Raw genomic sequence first — 21,413 nt, 5'->3', positions numbered from 1 at the left:
ACCTGGTTTACTCCAGTAACCCTGGAGGACAGAAAGGTTGTCTAGTGAATATTCTTCCATGGGAGGAACACTTTGTTTCTGCTCCCAAATGAGAGACAAGAAACTAACGAAGAAGTCTATTTTGGAAGTTTTGGGAACACTGATGGGGGGTGGGATAAAGGGTGTCAAGCTTCAGAGACAAGAGCCAACAACAAAAACTAGAAGACTGAGAGCCTCTGACTGGGATTAGAATAACCATCTTATAAGAGGTCCACTGCAAGGTAGAGCCATGCAGCTAACAGAGGTAGAAGGCTAACTGCCTAATCCCTAAGCATTTGATATTTGGGAACCCAATGTGGTCACAAACCATAGATATCTAAAGAGATAAAACACTCTCTAGGAATAAATCCAAGAGGCTTGATTTTTAACCCAGCGGATGGGCAATGTCACAAAAAAAGTTACCTATTTTTGGTGAAACATGGCTTTTGGTTCCCTAATTTCAATAGACTTACCCAAAGATATATACCACTATTGCTTAAAACAGTAATTTGCAAACACTTCTTTGAAGAAACTATACATCCACCCAAACATCTACCTGCCCATTTATCTATTCATACATTTATTAAGCAACAAATATGCTCTGGCACTACACCAGGTCCTTGGGCACATAAAGATGAGCAGAACAAGGGTCTTCTTCTAAGAATCTCTATTTTTTTTCCAGCTTTATTGAGATATAATTGATAGATGATGACATTGTGTAAGCTTAAGGTATACAACATGTCGATTTAATACACATGTACTGCAAACTGATTACCATCATTGCATTAGCTAATATCTCCATCCCATCCCATTGATTTTTTTTTCTTTTTTTGGTGAGAACATTTAAGGTCTACTCTCTTACCAAGTTTCAAGTATGTAATACGTACTACTACTGTACATTAGATCGCCAGAACTTATTCATCTTATAAATGGAAATTTATACTCTTTGACCAACTTCTCCCCATTTCTCCCATCCCCTAAAGAAACTCTATTTTAATTGAGAAGATGAACATGTAAAAAAATAGTAAGTGAATTAAATACAATGATAGGAACTTGACAAGCATACGTAGTACTTAGAAAGGAGTGTCAATTCTCTGCAGAAGCAACTGGGAAGGGGAAACAGGGTCAACAGCATTCTAGGCAGTAGCATTAGCGAAGGCCTATAAACAAAGATACAAAAAAGGGAGCACAGAGCTACTTTAAGTTTGGAATCTAAAACAGATTTTGTAACCAAGAAGAAAGATGGGGCTGGATCAAAAAAGGCTTAGGAAGCCAAACTTTATTCTAGAGACAGTAGATGGTCACTGAAGGATTTTCACCAACAGCTATGAGTTTTAAAAAAATATTTCTGGTTCCAATATGGAAAATAGAAGAAAAGGTGAAAGAAATGGAGCAAAGGTGACTTACCACTGCAGTCAATCCAAAAACAGAAGGGTGAGGGCAGAAACAGTTTAAGATAGTAACAATAATGATAGACGAAATGGCAGGGTCATGATAAATATTCAAACGTTAAAGAAATAAAATCTACTGAAGTAAGTGACTCATGGACAAAAATGACTTCTGTTTCTGGTGTGGTCATCTCGGTGGGTTTATTCACAACAGGAAGCAAAGAATTCTTTTCCCCTGACTCCTGTAGGAGGCATAACTCTTCTGTTTAAGAATGCCTAATTAGGACTTCCCTGGTGGGGCAGTGAATAGGAATCCGCCTGCCAATGCAGGGGACATGGGTTCGAGCCTGGTCCGGGAAGATCCCACATGCCGCAGAGCAACTAAGCCCATGCGCCACAACTACTGAGCCTGTGCTCTAGAGCCCGAGAGCCACAACTACTGAGCCAATGCACTGCAACTACTGAAGCCCATGTGCCTAGAGCCTGTGCTCCACAACGAGAAGCCACAATGAGAAGCCCGCTCACTGCAATGAAGAGTAGCCCCCACTCGCCACAACGAGAAAGCCTACGCAGCAACGAAGACCCAATGCAGCCAAAAATAAATAAATAAATAATTTTAAAAAAAAGAATGCCTAATTAGTATGTCCCATTAGAAGAGACTGACATCCTTTAATTCATAAATGATTGATACAGAATATCCTATTTCCACACCTCAGGCCACAGTGGTATCTACATTCAAAATAAATACAAAATTTCAGGAACACATCATCAACAAATACCAAAACCTTTAAGTGGCAAGTTGACATAAGCATAATGTTAATAAAATGCCAAATTACTTGAGACTTGAAAAGGGAAAAGTAGTTTTACAAAAATTCAATAGTTATCACCTTAAACAACTGATCAATCTTAGCATCACTAATAAGTGGACAACCTGACATTATGAGCTAGCTACTGTGACAAAATGTAAAGTACACAGCATCACCTACGAAATTATCTTGCCAAAAAATGTAAATGTAACCTAAAGAAGTCACTAGACCTAACTTTCAGGTACAAGATACAGGAGATATAGGGATAAGTTAAATGATACCATGAGGGGGAAAAGAAATTAGATAAATAAAAATGTGAGGTATTTTTTAAGACAACTAGGTTGTCACCAAACGTTAACGTGATACAAATAAACACCAAAAAAAAGCGGGGGAACTGTTTCATATTTCAAAAAAGTCCTGAAAACACAACAATCAAATGTGATATGTAGGGACTTCCCTGGTGGCGCAGTGGTTAAAGATCCTCCTGCCAATGCAGGGGAAACAGGTTCGATTCCTGGGCTGAGAAGATCCCACATGCCGCAGAGCAACTAAGCCCATGTGCCACAACTACTGAGCCTGCGCTCTAGAGCCTGTGCTCTGCAACAAGAGAAGCCACCAATGAGAAGTCTGTGCACTGCAATGAAGAGCAGTCCCTGCTCACTGCAACTAGAGAAAGAGCAGGTGCAGCAACGAAAACCCAAAGCAGCCAAAATATAAATTAATTTTAAAAAATGCAATATGTAAATTGGTGTGCTTTACTTCTCTGTTGTCTCTCTAATATCCTAGGTATGCTTCTACCAAGGGGCCACTTGCCTTTGTTGTTTTCTCTTCCCCTGGATATATGCATGGATGCTCCATCACCTCCTTCAAGTCTTTATTTAAGGTCACATTCTTACAGGGTTTTCCTGGCCATCCCATTTAAAATAATCCTTCTCTTCCCAATTTCTTCATTCTTCTCTGTTTTATTATTCTGCATAGCATTTATTATTTGTCATACTATAATAGTTTGCCTATGTATGTTATTCATTAGCTTTTCCCCCAAACTAAAATGTAAAGTCCAGGAGGGCTGGGATTTTCGCTTGGTTTATTCAGTGCTATATCCTCCATGCTTGGAATGGTTAACAGACAGTCAAGTATTTCTTGGTCAAATGAATGCATCACCACGAAAACAATACTGTCAAAATGGGCCTAAAATAATGGTAAAAGCATATCTAAATGATCCCTACAGATATTTTTTTCCTTAATCATAAATCTTGACAATCTGTGTTTCTTTAGGCACAGACAGAAATGAGGAAAATAGGTAAAGTCAAACCAGCAACGGGACTACCAATATCACTCCTTTTAAATATGTCCTACTCCTAATTGACATCAATTATTTACATGAAGTGCTACCAAATGTCAGGCCACTACTCTCAACCATGCATCTTCACAAACATTTCATCAAGAGTGGTAAATGATTAATGGGTTTATAAGAAAAAAATGTTTACAAAATTCAAGACATTGATTACCTCTGAGGTGAAGCATTTTAGTATTCTTAGTAATATTTCAGTTGTTAAGCAGGGGGGTGGGAGATTTACATATATTACATGTTACATACATTCTTTTATTGTAGCAAATGACATGTAATTTTTTTAAGTGGGTGCATTAAAGTATTTGAAACTATCCACATTAACATCTTCGAGTTCCTGAAATCACCAGAAGAAATCCCAAATTCTGGAGTACAATTATCTGAATTATCACAATGTTACAGTCCTTGTTTAACATCTGTTAATTTACATATCACAGTGATTAGCAGAGTTTTTCATTTTAATTTTTCCTCAGAAAGTCAGAATGCATAATAACTGTGTGTCAGGGGAACAAAGAAAAGGATATACTTCTTATCTTTGGAAAGATCCAGTAGAAAACATTTTTATGAAACAAAACTGGGTGGCTTATATAAATTTTATCATTAAATATATCCTTTGAACTTTTAAAATAAGTCCTATTGTACATTTAAAAACAACCAAAAAATAACTATAAAGATTAATTATTTAGATAGATTATTTTGGCTGACTGCCATGATGCACTTAAAGCAAAACTGTTCTTTACTATCAGACCTCTGCGAACTAAGCCCAAACTAATTTCCAATTTTGGCAAAACCTCAGACTTTTTTAAAGTATCAGGAAATTCACTTGGCCCACAGAGACATATGTACACCAATTAAGAAACACTATAAAAATACATTTGGAAAGAACAATTTTACAAATCAATTCAACAAAAATGTCACTATAATCTTATCTCTGTATCTCTAGCATTTATCTAGGACACTGTCTCATGTACTTAGGAGGAAAACAATGTTTTTGGACATGGCTCATTTATTAGTATTAAATCCAATCTCCTTAGTCTAGTCTACAAGGCTATTATTCACTCTCTCCAGCTTTGTATCTTGCTGTTCCTTCTATACATCCAAAACTCCATCTTCTCTATAAGCTCCTTCCTGGTTTTACTGCTGAACTTCGATTTATTTTTGAAAATCTAATTTCACACCTAAATAATCTGTGAAGCACTCACACCTCAGATAATGAACTCATCCTTTGGGTTCTCAATGGGTCTTATATTTCTTAACTATTGAACTTGTCAAGGTATTACTGCTATTAGTTTACAAAGTTCTTTCCTCATTTAGAACATGAACTCACTGTCTAGAGCTATAACTTTGTTGATCTCTAAATATATAGTTCCTAACTAAAAACTGGACATACATTAAGTATTCAATAAATGTATACTGAACAAATAATTGGAAAAATGAATCCCATATAAGTTTGAAAGATCAAACAGTTCATTTGTTTAACACTTGTTAAAATAGAAAGTGCAATAAATGTGTATCATTTATGTCACAGTAAAATAATGTTTTTGTAGGTATGTTTTAAAACTGAAGGATACCAATGCTTGAAATTACCATGAGGTAATTATAACCTCAATATACAGTTGATCATGACTAATCCAGATGGGGAGTTAATCTACTCCCCACTGATACAAATGTTATTGTTGAGTTATACTTGGGTTTATGACTATCTCATTTAAGCATTTCTCATAATAAGAGTGATGCCTCAGAAAACTCAATCTAAAAAGATTTAATATTAATCAACAGAATATAACTGGTCCTTTAAAAAATACTAGTTTAATTCCATAACTCATTCAGTCAGTCCTAAGACACTGGTAATAAAAACCACCAGAAATTTATTATATGACTGAAGGTGTGAGTAGAAAGAGCACAACTGCTACTTGAGTACCCTTCCCCAGCTACTTCAGATTATACACTTAGAGTTATATACCAGGCAGAATACAGTAGTGGCTATCAGTATGAACTTAGGAGCTAGATGATCTGGGTACAATTCCTGGCTTTGCCATTTACTAGCTGTGTGACCTCAGGCAAGTTTCTTAACCCTTTTTGCCTCAATTTTCTCATCTGTGAAAAGGCGGTAACAATAATATAGAAGACATACCTCATAAAAATGTTGAGAATTACATATATGTAAAGTACTTACAATGGTGCCTGGCACATAGTAAATATGATATCTGTATTTGCTACTATTACTGTTCAACATATTTCCTGCTGGCTCCAATACATTATACTGCAAGCTTCACAGCTGTAATACTATTTCCTGTCTTACACCTTTTCACATTACAAATTGGTTACAATTTCTTGAGTTTTCATTAGTTTTCTACATGATTACTCCTTTGTCTTGGCATTTTTCATATCCAACTTTGCTTCCTTTCTTTAATATTCTGTTTACCTTCCTCAACTTGGAGTAGTCTCCAAAGTGATACAGACAACACAAACTGAGAGGTGCACTGCAAAAAAATATTAGAACTTCTATTTTTATCTAAAAATCAGAAACAAGATATTTAAATATAGAGAATAAGATTGGTATGCCCTCGCTAGGTTCATATTTCAGATTGTTTTTGTCACAGATGGTATTTGAGGTATCCCAGGAGAATACGAATAGATCAATGCTCTAAAGGATTGACATTAGAAATGGAACTCTTCACTGGTTTGTTCATTTTGTAAGTTACTTATGACCACTGCAACAGATTTATGATTTACACTATTTATTTTTAACTCTTCACAAAATGGAAATGCAGATTTCTAGAGAAAACAGACACAAAAACAAATATCTGAATATGTAATCACAAGTGAATAACAGAAATGAGGAGACACTGACACTTCTTGCACAAGCTCTTCTTAGACCACTGATTATGAGCTAATGACATTCGTCATTAGAAACTGACTCATACGTGTACTCATACGTGCAAGTAATTATATATATATATATATATATATGCTTCAACAAACACTAAACGTTAATGAACAAGGACTACACACTCAGTCTACTCATAAAAGGATGAAAAGAAAATAAAAATTCATTTTTATTTATTAGGTATTTAGGAAATAAACTTAGTTCAGAACTAAGAAAGTCTGCAACAATCGCCAGGCAGCAACTTCTTAAGCACTTTCCTTACAAGATAAGAACTCAAGCCTTTTGAGAAAAAGTATGGGGAAGAGGGAGACATGGACAGAATAATTTAGCCTTTTCATAAGTTTTCACTATTAGGAATTTAGGATAAAAATACTTTACTGATGGAATGTACAATCAAAAATATTTAGAGACTTTAATTTGGGACTAGAAGTAAATTCAGCTTTACTCTACCACATTTTGGCATCTCTTTACATTTTCTCAGTTTGTACTATTTAACCATTTTTACATTTCATAATATTTTTAATCCTTTGATTAATAACTGCTCAAATGGATAAGCAACTGAAAAGTTCTATACTTAAGGTTAAATAAACAAATTCACAGAAGCACGTATGATTAGAAATGAGAAGAGAAAAAAGCTACAAGATTAAGTCATATCATTATAAAAGAGCACAATAAACAAAATTTCTATTTATAATTGTGAGCAGAGCAAAACAAAATAACAGACAAGAATGAAAGGCACTAAGTGAATAGAGTTGATTCGTGAACAATACAGGTTTGAACTGTGCAAATCCACACAAATTTTTTCAATAAATATATTGGGAAATTTTTTGTAGCTTTGCGAAGATTTGAAAAAACTCGCAAACCACAGCCTGCCTAATAAAAAAATTAATAAAAATAGGAATGTCATGAATACCATTTATTTTATCACAACCATAAAATATACATATATTATAAAAAGTTAAAATGTATCAAAACTTACCCACACAAACACTTACAGACTGTCACATGGCGCCATTTGCAGTTGGGAGAAATGTAAACAAACGTAAAAATGCAATATTAAAACATAACTGTGTAAAATTAACTACAGTACATACTGTATTGCTGTCATAATTTTGTAGCCACTTCCCGTTCCTATTTTTAGTGAGCACCGGCTTACAATGCTATGTGAGACTAATCATCTCCATGTAAGCAGTTTATTTCTTCAGTAAATTGCATAATTGCAGTAAAAAGTGATTTCTTGAGGTTCTTGCATATTTACCATCATATTTAGTGCAATTCCGTAAACCTTAAATAATACCATGGGACCCACATGAAGTGCTACTAATGATGATGAAAGTGCTCCCCCAAAGCAGAGAAAAGTCATAACATTACAAGACAAAGTCGAGTTGCTTGATATGTGCCATAGATTGAGGTCTGCAGCTGTGGCTGTCCACCATTTCAAAATAAATGAATCCAGCATAACGACCATTTTAAAAAGAAGAGAAAATTCGTGAAGTCATCACTATAGCTACACCAGCAGGCATGAAAACCTTGTACTTTTCTGATGTATCTTTTTATTTCATATTAAATCCAGTTCTTATGTTGGTGCTAGACTGCTTGAAGAAAGGCATACCTATAGACTCTTATATGAGTGGAGGAAACGCAGTCATTATATGAAAACTTAAAGCAAAAGCAAGATAAAGGGTCTAAAGCTGGAGAATTTAATGCCTGCAAAGGATGGTTTGATAATTTTAGAAAAAGGGTTTGCTTTAAAACATGTCAAGATAACGGGCAAAGAAAATTCTGCTGACCAAGAGGCAGCAGACAACTTACAAGTCACCATTAAGAAAATCATTGAGTAGAAAGGATATCTGCCAGAAAAGGTTTTTATTTTTTATATTTTTTATTGAAATATACTTGATTTCCAATGTTGTGTTAGTTTCAGGTATACAGCAAAATGATTCCAGTATATATATATATATATATATATTTATATATATATATTTATATATATATGTAAATATACCTGCATTTGTTACTTATATATATGTTTCTTTCTTTACATTCTCTTCCATTACAGGTTAGTACAAGATATTAAGTATGGTTCCCTTTGCTATACACAAGGTCCTTCTTGGTTATCTATTTTATATTTAGTAGTGTGTATATTTTAATACCAAACCCCTAATTTATTCATCCCCCCTTTCCCTTTGGTAACCATAAGTTTGTTTTCTATGTCTGTGAGTCTATTTCTGTTTTGTACATAAGTTCATTTGTATCTTATTTTTTAGGTTTCACATATAAGTGATATCATATGATATTTGTCTTTGGTTTACTTCACTTAGTATGATAATCTCTAGGTCCATCCATGTTGCTGCAAATGGCATTATTTCATTCTTTTTTATGGCTGAGTAATATTCCATCTCTCTCACTCACACTCACACACACATACACACACACACACACACACACACACCACTCTTCTTGATCCATTCACTTGTCAGTGTACACTTATGTAGCTTCCATGTCTTGACTATTATAAATAGTGCTGCTTTGAACATTGGGGTGCATGTATCTTTTCAAATTATGTTTTCCTCTGGATATAATCCCAGGAGTGGGATTGCAGGATCATACGTTAGCTCTATTTTTAGTTTTTTTAAGGAACCTCCATATACTGTTCTCCATAGTGGCTGTACCAATTTACATTACCACCAACTGTGTAGGAGGATTCCCTTTTCTCCATACCTTCTCCAGCATTTATTATTTATAGACTTTTTGATATTGACCATTCTTTTGTTTTGTTTTGTTTTTGTTTTGAGGTATGTGGGCCTCTCATTGTTGTGGCCTCTCCCGTTGCGGAGCACAGGCTCCGGACACGCAGGCTCAGCGGCCATGGCTCAAGGGCCCAGCCGCTCCGAGGCATGTGGGATCTTCCCGGACTGGAGCACGAACCCATGTCCCCTGCATCGGCAGGGGGACTCTCAACCACTGTGCCACCAGGGAAGCCCTGATATTGGCCATTCTGACTGGTATGAGCTGATACTTTATTAGAGTTCTGATTTGCACTTCTCTAATAATTAGCAATGTTGAGCATCTTGTCATGTGCCATGTGTATGTCTTCTTTGCAGACATGGCTTTTTACATCTTCTGCCCATTTTTTGATTTGGTTGTTTTGTTTTTATGAACTTGAGCTGTATGAGATCTTTGTATATTTTGAGGATTAATCCCTTGTCAGTTGCATCATTTGCAATTTTCTACCATTCCGTAGGTTGTCTTTTTGTTTTGTTTATGGTTTCCCTTGCTGTGTAAAAGTTTTTAAGTTTAATTAGGTCCCATTTTTTAATTTCTGTTTTTATTTCCATGACTCTAGGAGATGGATCCAAAAAGATATTGCTATGATTTATGTCAAAGAGTGTTCCACCTATGTTTTCATCTAGGAGTTTTATAGTATCCAGTCTTACATTTTGGTCTTTTTAAAAATAATTTATTTATTTTATTTTTGGCTCCATTGGGTTTTCATTGCTGCATGTGGGCTTTCTCTAGTTGTGGTGAGTGGGGGCTACTCTTCACTGCAGTGCATGGGCTTCTCATTGTGGTGGCCTCTTGTTGCAGAGCATGGGCTGTAGGCACGTGGGCTTCAGTAGTTGTGGCTTGCAGGCTCTAAAGTGCAGGCTCAGTAGTTGTGGCGCTCAGGCTTAGTTGCTCCACAACATGTGGGATCTTCCCAGACCAGGGCTCCAACCCATGTCCCCTGCATTGGCAGGAGGATTCTTAACCACCAGTGAAGTCCTACATTTTGGTCTTTAATCCACTTTGAGTTTATTTTTGTGTATGGTATTAAAGAATGATCTAATTTTATTTATTTACATATAGTTGTCCAGTTTTCCCAGCACCACTTACTGAAGAGCCTGTCCTTTCTCCACTGTATATTCTTGCATCCTTTGTCGTAGATTAATTGACCATAGGTGCGTGGTTTTATTTTTGGTCTTTCTATCATGTTCCATTGATCTGTATGTCTCTTTTTGTGCGAGTACCATACTGTTTTGATAACTGTAGCTTTGTAGTATAGTATGAAGACAGGGAACCTGATTCCTCCGGCTCTATTGTTCTTTCTCAAGATTGCTTTGGCTATTTTGGATCTTCTGTGCTTCCATACAAATTAATTTTTTTTTATTCTAGTTCTGTGAAAAATGTCATTGGTAACTTAATAGGAATTGCACTGAATCTGCAGATTGCCTTGGGCAAACAGTCATTCTGACAATGTTGATTCCTCCGATCAAAAAACATGATATAGCTTTCCATCTGTTTGTGTCATCTTCGATTTCTTCCATCAGCGTTTTATACTTTTTGGAGTACAGGTCATTTGCCTCCTTTTCTAGGTTTATTCCTAGGTTTTTTGTTTTTTTGTTTCTTGGGGTTTTTTTGATGCAATGGTAAATGGGATTGTGCTTTCTCTTTCTAAATTTTCATTGTTAATGTACAGAAATGCAACAGATTTCTGTGTACTAATTTTGTATACTGCAACTTTACCAAGTTCACTGATGAGCTCTAATAGATTTCTGGTTATGTCTTTAGGATTTTCTATGTATAGTATCATGTCATCTGCAAACAGTTACAGTTTTACATCTTCTTTTCCAAGTTGGATTACTTTTATTTCTTTTTCTTCTCTGATTACCTTGTCTAGGACTTCAAAACTATGTTGAATAAAAGTGGTGAGAGTGGACATCCTTCTGTTCCTAATCTTAGAGGAAATGCTTTCAGCTTTTCACCACTGCGTATGACAGTAGTTATGCATTTGTCATATATGGAGTTTATTATGTTGAGGTATGTTCCCTCTCTGCTCACTTTTTGGAGTTTTTATCATAAATGGATGTTGAATTTTATCAAGAGCTTTTTCTGCATCTATTGAGATGATCATATAGTTTTTATTGTTCAATTTGTTAATGTAGTGTACCACACTGACTGACTTGCAGATATAGGAAAATCCTTGCATCTCTGGGATAAATCCCACTTGATCATGGTGTATGATCTTTTTAATGTATTGTTGGATTCAGTTTGCTTGTATTTTCCTGAGGAATTTTGTGTCTGTGTTCATCAGTGATATAGGCCTGCAAATTTCTTTTTATGTGGCATCTTTGTCTGGCATCAAGCTGATGGTGGCTTCACAGAATGAGCTTGTAAGTATTCTTTCCTCTGCAATTTTTTGAGATAGTTTCAAAAGGATAGGTGTTAACTCTCCTTTAAGTATCTGACAGAATTTGCCTGTGAAGTTATCTGGTCCGAGACTTTTGTTTATTGGGAATTTTTAAATCACAGATTCAATTTCAGTACTTGTAACTGGTCTGTTCCTATTTTCTGTTTCTTCCTGGTTCAGGCTTGGGAGATTGTACCTTTCTAAGGATTTGCCCATTTCTTCTAGGTTGTCCAGTTCTTTGGCATATAGTTGCTTGTAGTAGTCTCTTATGGTCCTTTATTTCTATGGTGTCAGTTGTAACTTCTCCTTTTTAATTTCTAATTTTATTGATATGGGTCCTCTCCCTTTTTTTCTTGATGAGTTTGGCTAAAGTTTTATCAATTTTTTTTTTTTTTTTTTTTTTTTTGCGGTACGCGGGCCTCTCACTGTTGTGGCCTCTCCTGCTGTGGAGCACAGGCTCCGGATGCGCAGGCTCAGCGGCCATGGCTCACGGGCCCAGCCGCTCCACGGCATGTGGGATCTTCCCAGACCGGGACACGAACCCGTGTCCCCTGCATCGGCAGGCGGACTCTCAACCACTGTGCCACCAGGGAAGCCCAAGTTTTATCAATTTTAAAAAATATTTTCAAGGAATCAGCTTTTAGTTTTGTTGATCCTTTCTATTGTTTTTATAGTCTCTATTTCATTTATTTCTGCTCTGACCTTTATACTTACTTTCCTTCTACTAACTTTGGGTTTTGTTTGTTCTTCTTCTTCCGGTTGCTTTAGGTGTAAAGTCAGGTTGTTTATTTGAGATTGTTCTCGTTTCCTGAGGTAAGCTTGTATAGCTATAAACTTCCCTCTTAGAACTGCTTTTGCTGTGTCCCATAAGTTTTGCATTGTCCTGTTTTTGTTTTCATTTGTCTTTAAGTATATTTTCTGATTTCCTCTTTGACTTCTTCAGTGATCCATTGGTTGCTTACTACAATATGTTTAACCTCCAAGTGTTTGTGCTTTTTGCAGTTCTTTTTCTTGTAGTTGGTTTCTAGCCTCATAGCATTATGGTCAGAAAAGATGCCTGATAAAATTACAACTTTCTTAAATTTACTGAGGCTTGCTTTGTGGCCCAGCATGTGACCTACCCTGGTGACTGTTCCTTGTACACTTGAAAAAAATGTGTATTCTGCTGATTTTGGATGGAATGCTTTATGAATTTCAATCAAATCCATGTAGTCTAAGGTGTCATTTAAGGCCTGTGTTTCTTTACTGATTTTCTGTCTGGATAATCTGTCCACTGACGTTAGTGGGGTATTAGAGGATCCCACTATTATTGTGTTACTCTCAATTTTTCCTTTATGTCTGTTAACATTTGCCTTATACATTGAGGTGCTCTTATTTTGTATGCATATATTTACAATTGTTATATCACCTTGGATTGATCCTCTGATCATTATGTGGTATCCTTGTTTGTCTCTTGTAACTGTCTTTATTTTAAGGTTGATTTTGTCTGATACGAGTATTGCTACTCCAGCTTTCTTTTGATTTCCGTTTCCATGGAATACCTTTTTCCATCCCCTCACTTTCAATCTGTATGTGCCTATAGATCTGATGTGGTTGTCTTGTTGGCAGCATATATATGGGTCTTGTTTTTGTATCCATTCAGCCAGCCTACGTCTTTCGGTTGGAGCATTTAATCCATTTACCTTTAAGGCAAATACCCATATGTATATTCTTATTGCCATTGTTAATTGTTTTGGATTTGTTTTGGTAGGGCTTTTTTCTCCTTTTGTCTTTTGTTCTCTTTTCTTGTGATTTGATGACTTTCTTTAGTGTTGTGTTTTGATTACTTTTTCTTATTCCTGTGTATATCTACTATAGATTTTTGGTTTACCATGAGAGTTTGATATAGCAATCTATACATATAATGATTGTTTTAGGTTGTTGATCTCCTAATTTCTAATGCATTTGAAATATCCTGCATTTACACTCTCCTCCTTTCACAATTATTGGTTTAGATATCATGTGTGTGTGTGTATAATTTCCTACCTTTACTGTATGCCTTTATTGGTAAGCTTTCCCATTTCATAATTTTCTTTCTTCTACTTGTGGACTGTTCTTTTCTGCCTAGAGAAGTTGGTTAGCATTTGTTGTAAATCTGGTTTGGTGGTGCTGAACTCTCTTAGCTTTTGGTTGTCTGTAAAGCTTTTGATTTCTTCACTGAATGTGAACAAGAGCCTTTCTGGGTAGCATATTCTTGGCTGTAGGTTTGTCCTGTTCATCACTTTAAATATATTATGCCACTCCCTTCTGGTCTGCAGAGTTTCTGCTGGAAAATCAGCTGATAACATTATGGGGGCTCCCTGTGTGTTACTTGTTGCTTTCCCCTCATTGTTTTTTAATATTTTCTCTTTAATTTTTGTCAATTTGATACAATGTAGCTTGGTTGTGATCCTCTTTGGGTTGATCCTGTATGGTACTCTCTGCTTCCTAGACTTGGGTTACTGCTTTCTTTCCCATGTTAGGAAAGTTTTCAGCTATTATCTCTTCAAATATCTTCTCAGGCCCTTTCTCTCTTTTTTCTCCTTCTGGGACTCCTATAAGGCGAATGTTGGTACATTTGGCATTGTCCCAGAGGTCTCTTAAACTATCCTTTTTTCTTTCGATTTTTTTTTCTTTATTCTGTTTCACAGCAGTGATTTCCACCACTCTGTCTACCAGTTCACTTATTTGTTCTTTTGCCTCATTTATTCTACTGATTACTTCTAGTATATTTTTCATTTCAGTTATTGTATTTTTTTTAATTTATTTTTATTTTTGGCTGTATTAGGTCTTCGTTGCTGTGCGTGGGTTTTCTCTAGTTGCAGCAAGCGGGGGCCACTCTTTGCCGTGGTGTGCAAGCTTCTCATTGTGGTGACTTCTCTTGTTGGGAGCACGGGCTCTAGATGTGCAGGCTTCAGTAATTGCGGCTCATGGGCTCTAGAGCACAGGCTCAGCAGCTGTGGCGCATGGGCTCAGCTGCTCTGCAGCATGTGGGATCTTCCCAGACCAGGGCTTGAACCTGTGTCTCCTGCACTGGCAGGCGGATTCTTAACCACTGCGCCGCCAGGGAAGCCCCAGTTATTGTATTCTTTAACTGTGTTTAGTTGTTATTTTTTCTAATCCTTTGTTAAAAACTTTCTTGTAACTTCTCACTCTGTGCTTCCATTCTTTGCCCAAATTCCTGGATCATCCTTCCAATCATTACTCTGAACTCTTTCTCAGGTAGATTGCCTATCTCCATATCATTTCGTTGTTTGGGGGTTTTACCTTATTCCTTCATCTGGAACATATTCATTTTGTCTAAACTTCTGTTTGAATTTTTATGTATGTGGAAGGTTAGTTACGTGTCTTGACCTTGAAGAAATAGCCCTCTGTAGGGGATGTCCTATGTGTCCCAGCAGTACAGCTCCTCTCGTAACTCAATGGCCAGTTATCAGCTGGTCCCACGGTAGGTTCTGACCTGTGTTTGTGGACTCAGTTCCACAGGTTTGGGGACTGTGCATTTCTTGCTTCTATTGTCTGCCCCCTGGTGGGTGAGGCTAGTCTAGAGGCTTGTGGGGGCTTCCTGGTGGGAGGGGCTGGTGCCTGCCCCCTGGTGGGTAGAGTTGGGTCTTGGCCCTCTGGTGGGCAGGGCCATGTCAAATGGCATGCCTAGTGGTGGCTATGGGCTCAGGAAGTCTTTAGGAAGCCTGTCTGTTGATGGGTGGGACCACGTTCCAGCCCTGTTGGTTATCTGGCCTGACGTGTCCCAGCACTGGAGCCTACAGGCTGTTGGGTGGGGCCAGGTCTTGGCACTAATGTCCCAAGCAAGATGTCAGCCTTCAGATGATTTTTCCCGGATATGTTCACCACCAACTTTTATGCCCCAAGAGAGAGCCACAGCCACCCCCTGTCTCCCCAAGAGGCCCTCCAAGACCAGTGGGCAGTTCCGGCCCAGGTGCCTTTGAAGTCACTGCTTTTTCCCTGTGTCTTGGTGATCAAAAGACCTCGTGTGCATCATCCAAGAGTGGAGTCTGGTTTCCCGAGTTCTGTGGAGCTCCTGTGGTCAAGAGACGCTGGCCTTTAAAGCCAAATGCTCTGGCGGCTCCTCCTCCTGATGCCAGACCCCCCCGCTGGGGAGCCTAATGTGGGGCTCAGAACTCTCACTCCTGTGGGAGAACTTCTGTGATATAATTATTCTCCAGCTTCTGCGTCACCCACCCAGGGCATATGGGATTTGACTATATCATGAGTGCACCCTTCCTGCCATCTTGTCTTCTCTGTCTTTGAATGTAGAATATCTTTTTTGTAGGTTCCAGTCTTTTTTATTGATGGTTGTACAGCAATTAGTTATGATTTTGGTGTTCTCATGGGAGGACGTGAGCTCAAGGTCTTCTACTCTGCCATCTTGTTTTCTCTCCTGGCCTGATCAGAATGGGGTGCTGGCTGGGACTAGGCAGAGCTGCAGAACCCAGCTTGGCATCAGCAGTGCCAGCAGCTGCTCTCCAGGAGCATGGCAGATCCCTCGCTGCCTGTAGCCAGGTGTTTTTATACAAATCCTGGTAGCAGGCGAGGAGCTCAGCTTTGCTGGACTGGTGATCTCAGCTGCAGCCTCAGTCTCTGGAGTGAGCTGGGAGTCCCAAACATCCCATCCTAGTCAACAAAACTGCTGAAAAGAAAAACTTTTTTCTCTTCCAGCTTGGGTCCTGTAGAGACAGCCTACAAATTAACTGACAATTGACAAACTTACTGGAGAAGAGACATTTACACTTGCACGTGGGAGTTGCTCAGTGATAGGTAAGTCTGCCTCAACAGGTTTTTAATGCAGAAGAAAGCGCCCTACTTGGGAAAAAATCATCACAAACAACATTATTAGTAAGGAAGATAAGCGAGCACCAGGACTTAGGTAAGAAGGCACAGGCTAACTCTACTTTTTGTGCACATGCAAGTCAGGTTTATGATCAGGACTGCTCTTATCTGTAAAGCTACAAACTCCCAGGCCTTGAAGGGAAAATATAACACCAGCTACCAGTCTTTTGGTTGTAGAACAAGAATCCATGGACAATGAGAACCCTTTTCTGGATTGGTTCCATCGATGCTTTGTCCTTGAAGTTGGGAAGTACCTTGCAAGTAAGGAACTGACTTTTAAAATTCTTTTTATAATGAACAATGCCCCTGGCCACCCAGAACCCTATGAGTTCAACACCAAAAGTGTCAAAGTGATCAACTTGCTCCCAAACACAGTATTTCTAATTCAGTCTCTAGATCAAGGAGGCATAAGGGTCTTTAAGGCTCATTACACACAGTACTCTATGGAAAGGATTGTCAGGGCTATGGAAGAGGACCCCCATAGAGAGAACATCATGAAAGTTTGCAAGGACTACACCACTGAAGCTGAAGATGCCATTGTTGTTAGAGAAAAAGCCATTGTTGTTAGAGAAAGCTACCAGGCCCGAAATAATGAATTCCTGCTGGAGATAAATTTTGCCCAGATGTTGTGCATGACTTCACAGGACTAAGGACAGAGCCAATCAAAGAAATCATGAAAGAGACTGTGGATATGGCAAAAACGGTCGGGGTGGAGTGGAGGGGGCAGTGAAGAGTTTTAAGATATGAATCTTGAAGAAATTCAAGAGCTAACAGACACTACACCAAAGGAATTAAGAGAAGATGACTTGATGGAGATGAGTGCTTCCTAACCAGTGCCGTACAATGAGGAAAAAGACATAGAAGAAGCATTGCTAGAAAACAAATGACATTAGACAATCTGGTACAAGGGTTCTGCTTACTCAACACTGCTTTTAACTTCTTTTACAACATGAACCCTTCTGTGATATGGGCATTGAAACTGTAGCAAATGGTGGAAGAAGGACTGGTACTATGTTAGAGAAATGAAAAAGCAAAATTCAAACAGAAATTATGATGTATTTCCATAAAATTACACCGAATATGCCTGCCTCTCCTGCCTACCCTTCCACCTCTGCCATCCCGGAGACAGCAAGACAAACCCCTCCTCTTCCTCAGCCGACTCAATGTGAAGACGATGAGGATGAAGACCTTTGTGATGATCCACTGCCATTTAATGAACAGTAAATAATCACCATGCCATACACTTAATAAACATATCTGTTGTATATGTGTGTGTCTCCATGTGAAAATATAGTAACTGTATGGCAAGAACTGTATGAGACACTCGTGTCATCATCATCATTGCCTAACTATTCATTGTGTAGAGCTTCGTGTGCAAGACTTGTATTGAAGTGGATAGCCTACCCATACATAGGCATAAGGTGAGTGATATTTAATATATACTGTTCTATAACTTTGCTTTCAAAGAATTACATTACTGTACAGTATGACACACTCTCACTCTCATAGTTGGAGAAACTGCATATCAGCTTATCACCACAGGTAAGTGATTTTTCTTAAAAAAAGTAACAGTGTTTCCAATATTGTATTATGAATATGACAGTAATACTGTATGCCATAAAAATTTTATAACAATTCATTCACTAGTATAAAGGCTAGGCTACCATGAAACAATTGTATCAGTTACACTAGGCTAGCAAAAAGCAATCAGATTGCCGGCTTCTTCGTTATCAATGCATAAATCATCATAACTGTAAGAAAATATAAATTATTCACATTATCTTTTTATTTTTGATGTCTAGTATTAATAATACATATAAGATCTATGGTGTTTTGCATCATATAAGACAATATTGATATAGGTACTAAGAGACAGATGATTTAGCTTATAAACAGATGACAAACTTACAGTAATGATACAGTACAGTACTGTAAATGTACTCTCCCCTTTTTATGCTTTTCTTAATAACATTTTTTCTCTAGCTTACTTTATTGTAAGAACACAGCATATAATATATATAAAATACAAAATGTGTGTTAATTGACTGTTAATACTATTGGTAAGGCTTCCAGTCAACAGTAGGGTATTAGTAGTTAAGTTTTGGGGGAGTCAAAACTTATATGAGGATTTTCAGCTACAGAGGGCTGAGAGTACCTAACACCCGTGTTGTTCAAGGGTCAGCTGAATATTAAATGTGTTGTGTTGCAAAGGTTTCCCTACATAGATGTCATACTGAAATATATGAAAACTATACAAATTGACCTTTGGGAAACATATCTAAGAATTGATACATGGAGAGCTGATTGTAATAACCTGGGGAAGAAATACAATTACAGTGTGCTTTACCTCCTGGCAACTGGCTCCAACAGGAACCAAGTATATCTATTGACTTTGAAAAGCTATAGGCTGCTCTGGGAATTAACATATTATATTTCTAAATTAGGCTGATATTACAATTACAGAGGACATGTGGCCAGGTGCAGATCTGTAGTTATAACCAATTTGTAACAAGGAATAGAAGCTACAGTATACTACTTTTTCAGGCAATAACATACTCTTGAACTACCTTATTCAATTTAAACACTTTCAACTGAAATGACTTCTAACTCATCTCACCTTTACTTTAGTTTGCTGTAATACAATATATTCATTCATTCAAAAGAATTTTAATGGCTACTCCGTTAACTAGGCACTTTTCTAGGATCTTGGGATCTAATGGTTCTTTGATATTTCAGAATTTTATCACAAAATATAATTCACCAAAACTAACCTCCTCCCACTCCCAAGGAATTAAATAACCTATACAGTATTTTGAAGAAAAAAAAACTTAAAATACTGTATATTTAACAATATGAAAGCATCTAAATGCATTCTTGAGTATATACAGAGTAGCAAAAGATCAATATCTTGCTAAAGAGTTTAAGATAAATTTTTTTGTATCTGCATCTGAATTATAATTTCATTAAATTCAATACAGTGAACAATATGTGACACAATCCCAGTATATGTTTATGATGTATTCAGCTCATAAGTTTTACCACTCCGTATCAACAATGGCTTTTGCAAATACAGAGTCTGTCCCTCCAAAATACGTAATACCACCTTTCAAATAGAATTTCCATTTGTTCTTGCTTCGATGAATCTTGTCATACTTGCAGACAATTTAATTATCAGTGTCAAACAGGTCTGGCACATCCTGCTCACTAACATCATCTCTGGAATTTTTATTTGATTGTATGTTTATTTATTTATTTATTTTGAGTTTAAATTTTTACTTTTCAAACTGGTTATGCAATAAAGTCTCAAGCAAAGTGAGTAAGCATCCTATTTATGACACTGTTTTAAGCCACCTAATTAAAAGCATTATATAGATATTTAAAACTGAAACTGACAGTATTTATTAAAACTTCTAATCATCACAATTATATTTATTTATTTCTAAGTAGCTTTAGAAGATATTAAATTCTGCTTTAAATTAATACATTCTAATAATCCAAACTGTATTAGATATACTGTTTAAAAAATAATAGAATGATGATTTTAAAAGTCTTCTTTGATTAGGTCAATAATCTCAAATATTGAGACAAAATGTTTAGGAATATGAAATGAATGCCTTCTGAATAATTTCATTTGCTACATTTTATTCATTGTTGTTTCCCCCTCATTCTGTTTTCATATATGAAGTGTTTTTATAACAAATCTTGGCTTCCTCTTTTTATTTGCCTTAGAACAATAGTTCTCAATAGTTCTTATACATTAGAATATCACCTGGTGAGCTTTAAAAAAATCTCTATATCCAGGTCACATGCCTTACAAAGTAAATCAAAATGTCTGTGGGATGTGGAAGGGAGCCAGGAGTCAGTATCCCCATGAGATGTTAATGTGCAGCAATGTTTGGAAACTACTGTCTTAAACATCACATGTTAGTGCTGTGAAGGTCCAAGATATACACTACTTTTAAATCTACAATCTGAATCACCTGTATTGCAAGCCTGGCATAGTAGTTAGTATAGTAGCTGGTGAGTAAAACTACTACTTGCACCTTAACTTATATCTTATCTGGCTTTAACTTCTATTTGCAACATATAAAAACACTTGTAGTAACAACAACAAAATTATTTTTTAGTGAACAGGAGTCCCACAGAAATGTTTCAGAATCTAGGATTTTTTGCAGTTTAGAAGTTAATACAGTGCATATACCTTATATTTCATCATACCCCAAAAGAATCTGGGGCAGCCCCCTGTAATCAAGAACATTAACATTCAACAACAATGCATATAGATATTCACACTGACTGTGATAAATACAAATTTTAAGTAGTCTCATGTTATTTTAGGCCAGGTTTTGGAATTTCAGAGCTTTTTGGATTACAGAAATGAAGACAAGTGATTATGGAGTATATCTGCATAGGTGACAATTTAAGGTCTCCCCTACCTCCCATAAAATGTGAATAAATAGTCTGAAAGCCACTGACAGAATGTTTCTGTAAAATGTTTTCATACTGCTGCTAGAGTAAAGGTGACACCTGATGAGAAAGACATATATTGAACAGCCTGTGTTTGAATGTCTGCTTTGACATGTGTTTGCAGTACTTTTTTAATTAAAAATAAACACTACTTACTGCTACTACTAATAAAAAGCCTAACCCCATCTTACTAAGAGTGGACCTAGAAGAAAACCAATCTTTGTTGTTAGTGTTGAAAGTCAAGAAAAAGGAACACCTAATTCAGAAAATAGAAATCTTAATTAAATCAAAAGGCAGAACGTTAAAACTGGAATTGATGGTGGTCTAAAGCATGACATGAATTGAGTTCACCATAAATAAAATAAAGAAATAAAACTGTAAAAGTATCTCAACATTTACAGTGTAAAACTGCTTGAGTATTTTAGTGAAAATGGAAAATCATGCAGAAAAAAATGGTTTC

At 36.8% G+C, this 21,413-nt stretch overlaps 1 protein-coding gene across 3 annotated transcripts in view; it reads right to left on the bottom strand.

The window, feature by feature from the left end:
* Nucleotides 1–21,413, bottom strand: part of STAG1 (STAG1 cohesin complex component) — a 435,356-nt gene that overhangs the window by 175,060 nt on the left and 238,883 nt on the right. The gene's annotated exons all lie outside the window — the stretch shown is intronic.

Source organism: Lagenorhynchus albirostris, chromosome 5, assembly GCF_949774975.1.
Source record: "Lagenorhynchus albirostris chromosome 5, mLagAlb1.1, whole genome shotgun sequence".
Taxonomy (NCBI): Eukaryota; Metazoa; Chordata; class Mammalia; order Artiodactyla; family Delphinidae; genus Lagenorhynchus; species Lagenorhynchus albirostris.
Note: the sequence above shows the minus strand (reverse complement) of the source record. Positions and strands in the feature narration are given on the sequence as shown.